At 32.9% G+C, this 16657-nt stretch overlaps 1 pseudogene; it reads left to right on the forward strand.

Moving 5' to 3' along the window:
• The first annotated feature begins 1313 nt into the window (after window positions 1–1313).
• LOC149550274 (oxoglutarate-dependent flavonoid 7-O-demethylase 1-like) overlaps window positions 1314–16657 on the forward strand; it is a 97536-nt pseudogene continuing 82192 nt past the window's right edge.

A 16657-nucleotide genomic window follows, 5' to 3' on the forward strand; every position in this document is an offset into this window, starting at 1 on the left:
AATTGGTTTTCTAATTGTCAACCACCAAAAAATAAGTAACAAGAAATCTATCTATCTATTTTAAAATATCCTCTTCAAATAAACCATAGGAAGACTTGGTATCAGCTAATCTCTTAAAATCTATATTATCCCTAAGGAGGTTGGAAGAAAACTACAAACTGCCAAAACCACCCTTTTTTAACTCAAGCTAATAAAAGAAATAAAATATGCTCCAATAATAAAAGGAAGATAGAGGTCAAAGACCTTACTGGTCTAATATATTGCCATAGTTTAGCCTTCCCTGATAGGTTTCTAGGAGCCTAAACATTTTACAAAAGGTTGATTTGACTAGAATCTAAGTGTACAGTAGATTCCATATATATATAATGGCTACTCGAAGCCCACCATATAGGAATAATTTTATAAATGTACCCTGCACTCATATACACTGACATTGTCCCCTGCCCCAAACCTAATGCCCACATTTTACATAATTTCTACAGACAACTAAGTCTCCTAGATAAAAACTACATTAAGAGAATGAAATTGAATCAACTCATGGATATCCATTTGTCTAGGGGTCCTATTCAAACCCATTAGTTTCCATAAGAGTATTATATGTTTAAAGATGGTGACAAATGGGAGTCAATAGTCTTCAATGCCTTAGACTTTATCAGAGTCTCCCCCATCAATTTTACCTTCTTTTGATCCTTCTACCTACCCACTTTAGGAATTTAATCTTGAATACCCTTCTTAAGAACTTTCCATTGAATTCCTAATGTCAAGGGACATCTCTTATTTTTTCCCATCTCTCAAGGATCCTTTTTTGTATCACCTAAAGAAAAACCTTGATATATGCTTTCATTCATCACATTGCTTCTAGCTAGTTCTTAAGTATCAAAAAAATGGAAGTTTATATATGTATCCATATATGACTCTAAAATCCCATTCTAAGGTGGTAAAGGAGGAGAACACACTTTTTTTCCCACTATCCTATTTTTTGTGTCTTCACAACACACGCCCCACTAATACATTTGACCCCATTTTTAGACCAAAATTTTTGACCATCTGTTAAAATGTTTTAGATTGGTTAGAATATGGAAGGAAATATGTTTTTCTAGATCCATGCCTGTGTTGGTAAAAATTTTGACCAACACAAGCTTAACATGTTAAAATTAAAAAGGGTTTTGGCGCATGCACAGGAGCTGTAATTGTTATTGGGAGAGTCAAGGGTTTTCCTAGTGGTAAGTGATTGTGAATTAAAGAAAGGCTTCATTGATTACTAAAGTATTTCTTTTCTAAAGTCAATTTTGTCCTAGAGGTTTTTCTAAGCAATGGAAGCTCTTCTGAAGCAATATGAGAGGCTACAAAGGCCAATAGACCTAGTCCAAACTTTCCGTGACTGGAAAATCAAAGAAGTTCCTGCTCAATATATTTTTTTGTCTAATCAAAGGTCATCTCTTGCTCTTTAAGTTCCTCAATCTATTCCTGTCATCAATTTAGTAGTAAAACACTCCAAGATAGTAACACGATTGACCCAAGTAGCTGAAGACTAGGGATTCTTCTGGGTCTATACCCTAACACCATTAAAACATACATACCCAAATTAGATTTTTTAAATATTTTCTATCTAGGTCAATGATTATAGGGGTTTGGCTTCTGCTTTTGAAGATAATAAATCACAAGATAGATCATTCATTGTTGGAGAGGGTTAAAGGCATGTCAAAAGATTTTTTTTTTCCTTTGGAAGAAAAAAGAAGATAGTGCCCAGTAAGACACAGTGCTCATATGCTTGAAGGCTATGGTCGCTTCTTTAAGATATCTAATGAAACAGTCTTGGATTGGGTCAATGCCCTTGTTCATTTTATCTCCCCACCCTCTATAAAGGTAGTTGAACATTGGCCAAAAACAGCCCTCTCATACAGGTAAGTGAATTTAATTACAACATGCATATGCAATTTGTAATTTGGAGTATAAATTTATGTTGATTGATTGGTGGTGGACAATGAAGGGAAAACTATGAAAAATATGGAGAAGAGGTACTCAATCTTACATATATGTTGCTTGGTATGCTTCCTAAGGGTTTGGGTTTGGATATTGATTATGTTCAAACCCTTATCAAGAAGCTGCTACTTCAACTCAAAATCAATTATTATCCTCCTTTCCCTCAACCAAATTTAGTGAATGGACTGAGACCCCATTCAAATGGGAGTGTGATCACTACCCTGGTAGATGATTAGGTTGAGGGTCTTCAAGTTATTGAGAATGGTTTATTGTATCCCTTGTTCCTAGATCACTCATTGTCAACATTGGTGATCTCTTGCAGGTAAGTAAAACTTAGTGACTTTTATCATGTCTTAATCATCTTGTTTATATGCAATTGGAGTTTTATGTTAAGATAGTCTTCATAACCCATTGCTCAATGCTCATGAGCTTAAACGGTGCAAACTTAAACATTGATTCCATTTAGCAGATTACCAAATTTTTTACCAATTCTATACTGATCTAGAGTAGGTTGTTCATACTGACCATCATTTTAGTTCAAGTTCCTAGAAAAACAAGGGCTATTATGGTTGAAGCAATTACAGAAACAATAACTGCAAATTTGGCTGCTTTGCCATTTCTAGCCCCCAACTTGTTGGCTACCCTCACACTGCATTCACAAGAATACAAATTTATATAACAATCAATACACACCAGAATATATAGCATAATGCATATGATATTAACTCATTTGTAGTATAATTTGTGACTACTTAACATATGGAATTATAGAGGACAAAGATCATAGTTACTTTTTGATTCCATAGAGTAGAGGCAACTAGACTTATATAATACATTTTAAGTTTTAAAATGTTTAGATGGTTCATTTAAAAATATAGTAGTTTTTCAGTAATGTTCAAGATAGTAAGAGGGTATTGAAATGGTTGACTTGTCCATAATAATGTTGAAATGTGAATTTTATGAAAATCAATGTAGTTTCAAAATCATGGGAGACTTTGAATTAAAATGAGATTTTATTATCTAAAAATGCATGGGATGAGAATAGGATGATGCTTCCTATCCTTGGAACAAGATAAGCATGTCTTCAAAACAGTAAAGTAGTTGTATTCAAATTTTGAAATATGTACTAGAATTCAAGAATATGGCATAAACTAGTTGTGGTAATGTTTGTTTTGCGTGCATAAACTACCATACTTAGAAATATTGGTCTATGGAAGTTGTCAATGATTGAATTATGCTAACATTTTTTTTGTGTGCATAAACATCTGTACTTAGAAATATTGGTCTAGGTAAATTTCTGAAGTATGATGCTTTTTTTATTAGTCTAAATATCCCAAATTTTAGTGACTCCTTAAATCACTTTAGGTTTTTTGGTCCATTTTTTTTTAAAGGTGGGGGGAGTGCTATGTTTTACATAAGTTCTTGTGTTTTGTTGATCAACTTATATGGATGGTTGATTTAACACCTATGTTCACCTTGCTTCTTGTTGATTAGTATTAGTTAGTGCTTTTGGTCTACATGTCTTGAATTAAGTGCTTAGCAATTTTCCTATTGTTGATATTAAGTAAATGGCCTTTTACTAGAACCGGCAATTTAGATTGTCAAATCACATAGTCAGCTCAAATTTTTTTTGCTTGATGCTATTGGGGCAAGAACGAAGGCTACCAAATGTCTTGCATTGTGTGCTTGCATGTATCCATATAAGTAGAAACACTTGAAATGTTTATGTGGTTAAAATACTAAAGGAATTAGTTTACTAACCATCTTTTAATGCTATTTATTCTGTTGCTATGATATCACTTTAAGGGCTTGTCCTCTAAATGTCTCTACAATGTATTAACAAAACTAAAATATTTCTAGTTGTAGGTACACAACTTACTTGAATCCTAAAATTATAGGCTATTCTGGAAGAAAACTAATATGTTGCACATCTAATTGCCTATCCAAACTAACAAATCCACCTTATATTTTGGGTTTCAGTAGAATTCAACCAAGACCTTCAATCTTCCTTCACATTTATACATTAACACATGTACCCACTGTATAAAACACATTTTTTTGCATTAATAATGAACATGCAGTTTAGGAACTGGGTCCAAAAGACTGCTAAATCACAAAGATTATTTGTATTATACAAGTTTCAAAACACTTCAACAAAATTTTGTAACAACAATGGATGCAATGGTATCAATTGTTAACGAGGTTACATTGAACTTGCAATGCCAAACATGGTAAGGCTAGGTTCACAAAATGAATAAAACATTGGAGTTAGCTATTAAAATAAGGGGGTCTATGTAAAAATTAGATTGCATTGCTTCAATAGCTATTACAAATTGAAAGTCAAATGCTTACAATCATGGCTATAGTGATAGTACAATAATGCAAAATCAATACACATAAGATCTATGACCCCAAAGTTCAAAAAAAAATTACAAATGAGCTTGTCTTTTGGCCAAAGAGATTTTCTCTTCTATTTTGCATGGTCAAGGATGGTTTTTACTCTGTGATTCTTAATAGACAATTGCTCAAAATTGGGTTTTCTATATAGAAGATAGCATAATAATCCTTTTGTTTTAATTCTAAATTTTTGATACTTCAAGAGGAGATTTCAAGTATTACATTAAATCTCAAAGCTAATAGTAAAGCTGCAATATTCCAAGTTTTTAAGCATGAATGGCCAGGCAGATGGGCAAGATTTATACCTGAAATTGTTTCTACTACAAAAAGTAGTGAAACAATATGTGAAAAATGTATGGCTATTTTGAAGGTAAGGCAATTCATCAAGTATTTTAGATTTCATATATCTCTATATCTAGTAAAGATGTTACTAATGTTATTATATTTTTTATCCTTAGCTACTTAGTGAAGAAGTTTTTGACTTCTCTCGAGGTGAGATGACACAACAAAAAATTAAAGAACTAAAATAGTCATTGAATAGATAGAGCAATATGTTAGTTTAAGCATTAAATAGAAAGTATCTTTTCATTTTCAAATGGTTGAATTTTGAAAAGATGGAGAATTTTTTTAATAAAATATTGATGGATAATTCTATTTATAAAATTTGAATAGGTATATTGTACAATTTTTTTCAATGCAATCTAAGTCAACTCTTTGATAATTGTAGTGAATTAGAGCTTATACATGAACTGTGTCTTTATGTATTATCAGCATCACAACGTCTTGAACATATAAGGGAAACTTTGGCCACTCTTCATGCATTTTTATCATGGATTCCTCTTGGTTATATATTTGAATCTCCCCTAGTTTTTTTCTCATCTAGCATATATCATCTCATCTAAATGCCTTTTGCTTCTTAATTATTTTATGATCACATATTGCTTTAAATAAGAACGTTGAATGCTTTAAATTACTAAAACATAGTGATGTCTATCTTTATGTGTCTCAAGAGCCCTCCTAGTTTGTAATGTTGCTAGCCATTTGTTTTTCTTTGATACTTATAGCTTGATACTTTGGTAAATATTTTTCTTTTGCCTACTTACAGAAATTTGACTTTGAAATGCTTAACTGAGGTATCCATTCTTGCATTTATGTAGTATATTCTCTCTATTCATTCATTTAATTGTATTGTGAGTAACTTTACTGTAGCAGCAAGGTTCTTTTTTATTTGTTCTCCTTGCATGCCTAATTGGTAGTCTCTATTTAGGATGCAACACTCAATTTTGGGGACTTCTACAATGTACAATTTGTGAAGCTTTATATAATCTTCATGGTGCAATTACAGGTAGTGTGAATGAAATTTCTACAGTTTGTGATTTTAGGTGGGTTTTATTTATCTTCTTGTAAATGCAAGAAAATTGTGACACTTTCATCTCTAAAAGGAGTGATTAAAATCATAGTTGTGTCGGTTAACTGGTCTCAATAAAAATGAGCTAAGAAATGATCACGAGATTGATTTGTACTCTTTATTAGATTCTAGGTCGACAATGCCTTGCTTCCATTGAGGCTATTAACAATATTGATGTTTGATTTCCAGGAACACCCAAAATTATCTATATCATTCTTAAGCTAGGACCAAGAGCCACATGTCAAGTGGCAACAATTCACCAAGATTACATGCTTACCAATTGAGGTTGAAGCATACGATGATGAAGTTACCTAATGATTTCAAATGACCCAAAAATAGGGGCATATGTAGCAATGCTATATAGGCATACTATAACTATAGGCTCTTTATGCACCAAATTTCTATAGAGATCTTCCCATTCTATAGGTTCTTTATGCACCTAAAATGTAAAATCAAATGACTAGAATGGTAATTGAGCACTAAACACCCAAAATGTAAAATCAAAAGACTAGAATTGTGAGTGCACTCAATAGGAAGTACTTTATTTGCTTCGAATTTTCTTTCCAAATACGTGTGTCTAGATGTGTTGTCTAGGCTACTTCTATAGTAACTAAGCAATTTTAGTATTGTGGAAACCCTACAACATCTAAAGATTGTGTCATCTTCAATCGATTAAGGAAGTTCACTACTTCCCAACTTATGTTTCTATAATGCATCCCTCTTATGTCATCATAAGCACAAAGCAAATTCAAAGTTAGAGTAGGATCATTAAAATCATAAATAGAAAACAAATTAGAAATTAGAGTAGCATCATTAAAAACTTGAAGAAAACTAAAAATCAGAGGAACATCATTAGATACTTTTTAAACAAAGTGCCACAGCATAACAAATTTGAGGTAGGATATCCACATGCTGGGGTTGAAAACCTAGTTAGTGGACAAAATTTTCTTCTACTTAGTATTGCTCATAACAAAGGAACACACAATTGTCATGTCTAGCTTTGCCTCATGAAATCTAACCTTGCATTCAAGAAATGAAGAGACATGACCTTTACTCTTCTTATCCTTTGTATTCAAACGAAGTCTTTGAAATCCTTAAAAGAAATCTTGCGATCAATATGAACTTTGAACAATGTGGGCTCACTTCATATCCCATATTAGAAACTTATTTAAATTAATTTTGGAATCCACTTAGATTAAAAACATGATAGAAGTTGCTACACTATCTTATTAAAGATTCCAAAGCACTTTTTTGGGTATATGTGACCAAAAATATGTACAAAAGTCTTTAACAATTTTATGAACAAATATACATAATCATAAGTAGCACATAATTCCTTCCTTTTTTAGCTTGTTGTAGATGATATGAAACATAATAAAGACTATTTACATAATTCCTTCCTTTTTCCTTCAATCCACTTGTAGGATATTTTCCATAGTCAATCCCATCTTCGTGTGCATATCCTTTACAAACTAATTTTCCTTATTTCTTGTGACTTCACCATAAATATGGTAACTAAGGAGCATGACCCTAGAAGGGACATTTCCTTTCCTAGGTCGGCCAAGATTGTCTCTTACAAATTGACACTTATTTAGGATTTAGACAAGGTAACACATAACTAATCTTTGTTAGTGTTTAGAAAAATAAGAATTAACCTAAGATAGATGCTAGTTATCTAGAGGATAGTATAGCATATTTATAGGTCTTCAAAGCCATCATTTCTATAATCAGATCTATATGATCTATTTTATTAGAACAGTAAGATTATGAAGCTACATAATTAACATTAATTAAGTTTATAATGTTTATTTATATAAATGTATTATTTGCTACATTATTGTTGAGCACCAAGTCCCTATCAAATTTTTGTGCTGCAAGTTTGAGCTGAGTTCAAGTTTTCATACTAAACTTGGTAGATTTGTTTTCCATTGAGTTATTCCTTTGTATATTTATACACATGAAAATGTGTATTATCACATTTTCTTTCATAGAATTGACTTCCTCATTACATTGTACCTAGGCATTGTTGCAAGTAGCATGATTATTTATTTGTAGACATGCTAAAACTGATTGTAACAGGTGCTTGTAAAAGTCTAGACATAAATAGTAAGGTGAGCTCTGCATTGGTTGAGATTGTGAAATGAATTCAGGTTTGACCACACTATCTTCTTGCCAAGGTAAAAGATCAATTGTTTTAGCCCAACATTAATTCACATAAGGTAATTTTTTTGGTTGAGCATTTATGAATGTGCACTATTGGCCTGATATTCTTTTTTTTGTGTTCCATTCTTTTTATGGAATAATAGTAAGGATCTTTATTTTTGGAAATCTATAAGAAACATATCCTATGATAGTAATTAGATGAAGATAACCTTATCTATTTGAAAAAGAAGAAAGATGATAAATAGAACCAGGTAGAACAAAAAGTCAAAGGAAATGATGGGAGGAATGAAGTAGAGGAGAATCTATGATGTGAAAGACTATGCATTTAAGATGTATAGTTTCATTTTTTTGTTAATTATTAATCTCATGTCCATCTCATGTTTTCTTTAGTCCTCCACATTTCACAGTTGGTCAGTTTAACTAATTTTACTTATGATAAAGAAAAACGGTATTTTAGATGTTAGACAAGACTTCTGAATATGAAATAGCAAAGAATTCTTGATAAGAAGTAAGCCATTTTGAACTATACTACAATGCTAATAGCTTCTTCTATTAAATTATTATTAAGTATTTTACTTTATCTTATGTTTGAATAGTTTTTCTTAGATCTATGACTATTCTGCATTCATATTTGATCCAGGATTTTCTTTTATATTCCATCTTTTAGAATAGCTTGTGTATTTGGTTTGTTTAAGCTAAAGTTTGACGCATTGCCTTAGTAGGTTTAGCATATTTTTTCCCTTTTCCTTCAACATGGAATGAAGAGCCAGCTTCTAAAATCTTAGTGGTTGCTCGGTAAAAAGAATTTGGTCCCCCGTTTAGTAAAGCTTCCCATAGGTAGTTAACCAAAAATTATTTTTAGGTATTAGCATGAGTTTTTAGTAATAATATCCATGAAAACCTCTTCCTCTAGATTTTTATACATTACCTCTATTGAAAAGTTCAAATTCTTTTATTTATTATGAATGTATGATAAAAAAAAAAAAATGATAGTATTTCCCACATCAAGAAAAATTTCTCAATAAGTAAAATTAGTCCTGATAAGAATGGAGCCAAAATAATACATATTGAAGGTTGTTTGGGTGCATTTTTCTCTTAGTAATATGAAATATTATTAAAGACCTTTTGCAATGGATTTTGCTTGACTTCTATTTAGGGAGGTATCACATCATTAGATCTAGCCACCAAAGCAATGGGAGCACATCATGTAGAGGTGGTTGGACAAGCCTTTGCTTGAAAGTAGACACCCTAGTGTTCCTTACATTGTGTTTCTAGCCATTTCAAAATATGCAAATAACATCCCCCAATCTATAAGTCTACTCCCAAACAAGTACTAATAAGTTTTCGTATAGGTAATGTTGGGGGTAATGATGCATTGGCTCAGGTTGTTAAGAATTGGGTTGTTCCAGCAAGATCTTCAATGAAAGATCTTATTCTAGTAAGAGTTGGTAATCACTGTATGGATTTCTTGTAAAACTTAAGATTATATGTGTTGGAAAATGCTAATTTATTTCTTTAGGAAGCTGAAAGACATCAATATGTTGTTGGAGCATTCAATGTATACAATCTTGAGCAGTTGTAGCTATTATAGCAGCAGCTGAGGCTAAAAAAAGCCTAGCTATTTTGCAGGTTAGGTTATTTACTATTTTGTTTTTAAATTTTTATAGGATGGTTTAGCTAGAAAATTCCAAAAGACAATTAGAAGAGAATTTAACAAAAACAATGATTGGGATTAATGTTATTAGCATCCAATGACCCTTATTATTCCTTTAGTACCAAGTAAATCTATAACAATGCTTAAACTTCCATCTCTTTTGTGACTACACTTCATTCGAACTTCTCACTACATGACATGTTTTCTTCTTGAGCTTTTATATCATTCAAGCCACAATAAAAGGACACCCCAAATGATGTCTATTTTTTAGTATAATAATAATAAAAAATGACAATTTTACTTTCCTAATAACATAATTGTACTAGGTAGTCTTTTTAGAATGGTGTGTTTCTTTTGGTCTCTACTGATTTGATTTATTCTTCTTATATTCACAGATCCATCCAAGTGTTGTAAAGCATGGGGGAGCACCTTTGGTTGCATATTGTATCTCTTTTGTAGAGCATGCTATTGTATGTATCCAGATAGCTTATTATGTCGTGTACATCAAAATATCATTGTAAAAACAATTAAGTGATTTTTGCATGTTGGAATTACTTATTTTATGGAGAAAATAGGTTCTTATGAAGATTACAAGTGATCTTAGAAAGGAAAATCTTGCATGGAACAAAAGGCATTTTCCTTGCAGAGTCACATAAAATAAAATGGCAGTGTAATGTATGTATAGGACTTACAGTGAGAAACAAATATTATCAAAATATTTTGAAGTGCAATAGTAGAAATTTGTGTGGTAGGAAGTAATTTGTTCCAAGTATTTCTTTGACTATATCACTACTATCAAATCATGACACATTAAACCTTGTCCATTTTCAAGTTTGAATTTACTCTGTCATAGGGTCAGAGGACCCAAGAGTATTCTAAATATTATGTAAGGGTAAATGGAAAACAATCCCCTAATGCATATCCACAAGGGGATTCCTGTATAGTATTTCAGTATCAAGTATAGTAATGACTTAAAATATTACCACTACTTTCTTTTCTATTGCTCCTCAATGGTCTGCTACTACTTTTAGAGCTAGCAACTATTGGTTCTTTGGAGCATGTGATTTGCATATATAGCTATGAAGATGCTTTACAATTTATTTAGCCCTTAAGCTTGAAGTTCAAGCAAAATGAATGATCTCATGTAGGAGGGTATGTGCAGGATCATGGTGTGCCAAAAAGTGGCAATGTGAAAAAAGTAGATTTTGAAGATGTCTAAAAGCACTTCAAAATCTGCTCTAACTTTTTTTCACCTATCAAGGTACCAAACCTGGAAGGTAAGGCCGAGCCTTATCGGATATCCGATTTGAGATTAGATATTGTTATAATATTATTCTGCTAATTATCGAATATTTGATTTGAGATTGGATATCCAATTTGATATCGGATATTCGATCTCATATCAGATATTTGATAATTAGTGGAATAATATTATAACAATATAATTATTATAATTATTATACTATAATATATTATTATTATATTATAATAATATAAAAATATTATATTATAATAGTATAATATATTATTTAATATAATATTATTATAATAATTATTAGTATACTATAATATATTATTATTATTATTATATTATAATCATATAATATTATACTATAAAAATAATATTATATTATAATAATATAATATAATATTTAATATTATAATATAATATATATAAAATATAATATATAAAAATATTTAATATAATATAATATAATATAATATATAATGTAATGTAATATATTATATATAAAATATAATATAATAATAAAAATGTAAGATATTATATGTTAGAATTTATATATAATATTGCATATCGGATATCCGATGTTATAGGATATCTGATATTGAAATGGATATCTGATATAATATCGGATATCTAATACTTGCAAACAACATAAACTTAAAAAACACAGACCCACAGGCCCATTATTATGTTATTTTGGGCTAGATTTTTGCAAGCGTGATCGGATATATGATCGAATATCGGATATCAGATATTGAGGCATTTTTTTTCAAACTCATTTTTAACTTAAATTCAATAGATTTTAGGATGATTTTGTTTGTTTGAGTTGAATCTAGGGTTTTTTTTTGAAAAAAAAGGTTAAAATTAAGGTTTTTTAAAAATATATATTACATTTTGCAATTCAATAGGAATGGCTAATCATAATGATGACACTAAGGCAGTAAATAATATTCCTCGTAACCCCCAACCAAATGTTCTAGTACCCCCATAAAATCATCCACCAAATGATCCTCTAGCCCCTCAAAACCCTCCTCGAATCGAGAATTTGATAAATGAAAATCTCACCGAGTTGAGAGGTTTGCATAGAACATATAATAATGTACCTGCATTGGCTCCTATGTTATCCACATTAAACACCATAGTGGATAACATTGAAATCCTTACAAACCAACAAAATGTCGCTCTTCATTGGCGTGATGAAATGCACAAGATGTTTGATGATGGTTTGGATTATGATAAGGTTGCGGCACTCAACATAAGCAAAGATGATTTGGCTAGCATTTTTGCAAACCCGAAAGTAGGTTTACTAGTTGACCCAAAAAAATCAAAACTATCGATTAAATGGTGCACAAATGACACCATACGTGCAAACTTTTGGGATCGTTGGTGGATGGTCTTTGATATCCCTCCACATGGAAATTTAGACATACCATTTTATTTCCTTAGAAAACTATATGTAGAATTTGTGTTGAAACTTAAAGTGAACTATTGGAGCATGAAGCTCAACATGGGTGTAGGACTAGGAGCTCCTTAGGATAGACCCTCTTCCCAATGAAAGAAAGCTGGCACTTTTGTTCCCCCCACTGATATCTCCCCCCCCGCCCCCTCAAGTGCAGCATTCAGATATTATGATAGAGGCTAGCTCTCAGACCATCTAAGCCACTCATAGGCTGAGTAGCCTAATGATATCTTAGGCTAGGTCAGTCTTGCCTCCTCGTGTTGATGATGCTAGTGCTAGTTCATCATCAGCTAGCTCATCACACATTTGTGTGTCTCACACTTGCATTACGTGCAAGAATATTTTCCTGGGTCCCATAGGTGATCTGCCTAAGTATCATTTTGTATTAGACAAGGATAAACCAGACACACACAAAGAGGCTACAGATCCTGATCTGAGAGAGGAGGGGAATGCAGAGGCATAGAATCCTTCGGTGTCAGTATGTGTATATATTTTTTTGTTATCACATATGCAATTTGAAGTTAATTTTTATAATAGAGTAATTTTAATTTTTAATCCATATTGACTTTTATATGTATGTGATCTTCATTCATGTTTAGTTGATGACCAAGGAGGAGCTCAAACAAATTGATGATACCATGCTCTCGGCCATTTCATTTGGCCTTGAGACATCTATGATAGATTGTGTTGCATTTGCATTTTCTTTTCTATTTGATATTGTAGCATATATGGTTGCTAATCTTTCTTTTATCTTGTAGGTAGCACCTATCCTAGGGGGACAAAGTGCGAGGGGTGAGCCAGCATGCATTCACAAAGGAAAGGTAATTAGGCACTTTCTATTTGATTAAATATCGATGCATTCTTGTAAAATATTTTTGGTAATCCCATTTAATTACATTCCTTATTTTATATAGGGTGTGGCTACTGGCAATGAGCCTATATAGATTCCACGTCATAGACCATCAAGGATTTCCATTTGCACTGAGAGCCCCATTGTATGTTTAAGTATCATTTATTTTTAATTATCCTTATCTTCATAAATAAATTCAAAACTGATTTCCATGATATTAAAAACGACTATTTTGTATCTCATAGGAGACTCTTAGTGCACATGAGGTCTAATAGGAGAGTTATGTAGATTTGATGATGCAACCACTCACTCTTGAGGAGGAGCCTACAATAGTAAGTTGTAGTTTGAATTCATGATTAAATAAGTTATAAATTTAGCATGCTATGAATTATAATTTTATATTTTAAATTGTAGATTCATCTGACAAATGTATTTGAACATATACAACCCACAATCAAAGAGGTACCAGCATTTTCGAGGGCATACGAGAGGACTCTTGACCAATGCAAGAGGTAGACTAGAGAGGTATTTATTATGAAATTTTGATAGTATAAATCTCCATTACAAAAAATATTATTATGCATTTGAGTAATTCAATGTTAGATACGTAGAATCATATAAATTTAGTAATCTAACTTTGGGTTTTCCTTTTTTGTTTATGTAGGAGGCATTTGATCCACCTAGTGCAGCGAAGAGGCTACATTTTGATCATCCACCAGCACCCTAGGATAGTATAGTTGTCGTAGGATGCATCATGAGACATTTTGAGATCGCATATGCCACATTGTATACAAAAACATTGATATTATACACATTTTGATGGCATGATCAGCCACATTTTGTATATGGATCTATGTATTTTGATATATATTTGAGTATTTTTTCTATGGATACATGATCTTTGATATATATTTGTGTAAATTTTTTTCTACGAATACATGTATTTTGATATATATTTTTGTCATTTATGTGCACAATGGTATACATATTATTTTAGTATCTTGTATTGCTCAATTTATCATGGATTATGTGTATTGTTCATGTTTATGGAATATCATTAATTTTGATTATGTTTGTTATATTCAATTCGGATACAATAACTTTTTAATAACATTTTACCAACCTTTATTATCAAATTTGGATGCAATGTATAATTTGAAGTGCTATCATAACATAAACACACTTGTTAACCTCCTACACAAGGTTTAGATAACCCGAAATCTAATTTTAAACTCCACCTTCAACCTTGAAACTAACTGTTGGTTTCAAATCTAATCTCAACATAGTTAAGGACTCACTCCTCAACCATGGATTCTATTCCCAACCACCAACTCATTCCTATATTCATAATCTTTGATAACTAGCACTTCACTTTGTTGCTATCCTCATACTACAACTTTTCAATTTCAACATAAATTCAAAATATCTCAAATTAAGAGACTTGATTGGATAGTTCATTGATAGCCCTCACAAGCTCTAAGTTATTTTAGGCCTCAGCATCACCGTCTTGTAGCATTCAATGGTTCATTGATAGCCCTCACGAGCTCTGAGTTATGACCCTCAAAATATCAACCTCAAAATGCACTTAGAACACCTTGGAGACTCCTCAATATGGGGTGGTTGTGAATGATGGATGGTATCTTTAGCCAAAACAAGGGTGTCACTAAGTTCACCCGCCCACCCGGAGCTAATGGCACTGACAATTTGATGCGAAGATCAACAGTTTCAGAGTTACACTGTGGTGCACCTATGAACTGAGGTACACTGCAAGTTTTGGCATCAAGCAAGATCGTTGTGCCCAATGCAAATGAAATGTGATCTCTCAAAAATGAGATAGGTTATTTTAGGCCTCAGCATCACCGTCCTATAGCATTTGACATTTCCTTGATAGCTCTCACGAGCTCTGAGTTATAACCCTCAAAAGATCAACCTCGAAAGGCACTTAGAGCACCTTGGAGACTCCTCAGTACGGGGTGGCCATGAAAGATTGATGGTCTCTATGGCCAGAACAAGGGTGTGACTAGGGTTCATGTGACCAACCAGAGCTAATAGAACTGACGATTTGATGCCAAGATCAATGATTTTAATGTTACGCTATGGTGCACCTATGAACTGAGACACACTGTGAGTTTTGGCATCGAGGGAGATTGTTGTGTTGAATGCAAATGGAATGTGATCTCTCAAAAATGAGATAGTTTATTTTAGGTCTTAGCATCACCATCATGTAGCATTTGATAGTTCATCAATAGCCCTCATGAGCTCTGAGTTATGACCCTCAGAACATCCACCTCGAAAGGCACTTAGAACACCTTGGAGACTCCTCAGTACAGGGTGTCCACAGATGATGAATTATCTCCATGGCCAAAACAAGGGTGTCATTAGGGTTCACCCACCCACCTAGAGCTAATGGCACTTATGATTCGATGCCAAGATCAATGATTTCAAAGTTACACTGCGGTGCACCTATGAACTGAGGCACACTACGAGTTTTGGCATCGAGCGAGATCACTGGGCCAAATCCAAATAGAATGTGATCTCTCAAAAATGAGATAGATTATTTTAAGTTTCAGCATCACTGTCCTATAGCATTTGATAGTTCATTGATAGCCCTCACAAGGTCCAAGTTATGACCATCGAAAGATTGACCTCGAAATGCACTTAGAGCACCTTGGAGACTCCTCGGTATGGGGTTGCCACAAATTATGGATGGTCTCCATAGCTGAAACAAGGGTGTCACTAGGGTTCACCCACCCATCCAAAGCTAATGGCACTAACAATTTGATGCCAAGATTAGTGGTTTCAAAGTTACATTGTGGTGCAGCTATGAACTAAGGCACACTGCGAGTTTTTGCATCGAGTGAGATCATTGTGCTGAATCCAAACAGAATGTGATCTTTCAAAAATGAGATAGATTATTTTAGGCCATAGTATCACTATCCTATAGCATTTGATAGTTCATTGATAGCCCTCATGAGTTCTAAGTTATGACCCTCAAAAGATCAACCTCGAAATGCATTTAGATCTAGAGCACCTTGGAGACTCCTCAGTACAGGGTGGCCGCAAATGATGGATGGTCTCTATGGCTATAACAAGTATGTCACTAGGGTTCACCCACCCATACAGAGCTAATGGCAGTGATGATTCGATGCCAAGATCAGCGGCTTCAAAGTTACGTTGTGGTGCACCTATGAACTGAGGCACACTGCGAGTTTTGGTATCAAGCGAGATCATTGTGCCAAATCCAAAAAAAATGTGATCTCTCAAAAATGTGATAGGTTATTTTAGGCCTCAGCATCACTATATTTTAGCATTTCATAGTTCATCAATAGCCCTCACAAGCTCCAAGTTATGACCCTCAAAATAGTGACCTCGAAATGCACTAAGAGCAGCTTGGACACTCCTTGGTATGGGGTGGCCGCAAATGATGGATGGTCTTTGTGGACAAAAAAAGGGTGTCACTAGGGTTCACCCACCAACCTAGAGCTAATGGAACTGAC

Source organism: Cupressus sempervirens, chromosome 7 (assembly GCF_028749045.1).
Source record: "Cupressus sempervirens isolate cs-2001-9-10 chromosome 7, ASM2874904v1, whole genome shotgun sequence".
Taxonomy (NCBI): Eukaryota; Viridiplantae; Streptophyta; class Pinopsida; order Cupressales; family Cupressaceae; genus Cupressus; species Cupressus sempervirens.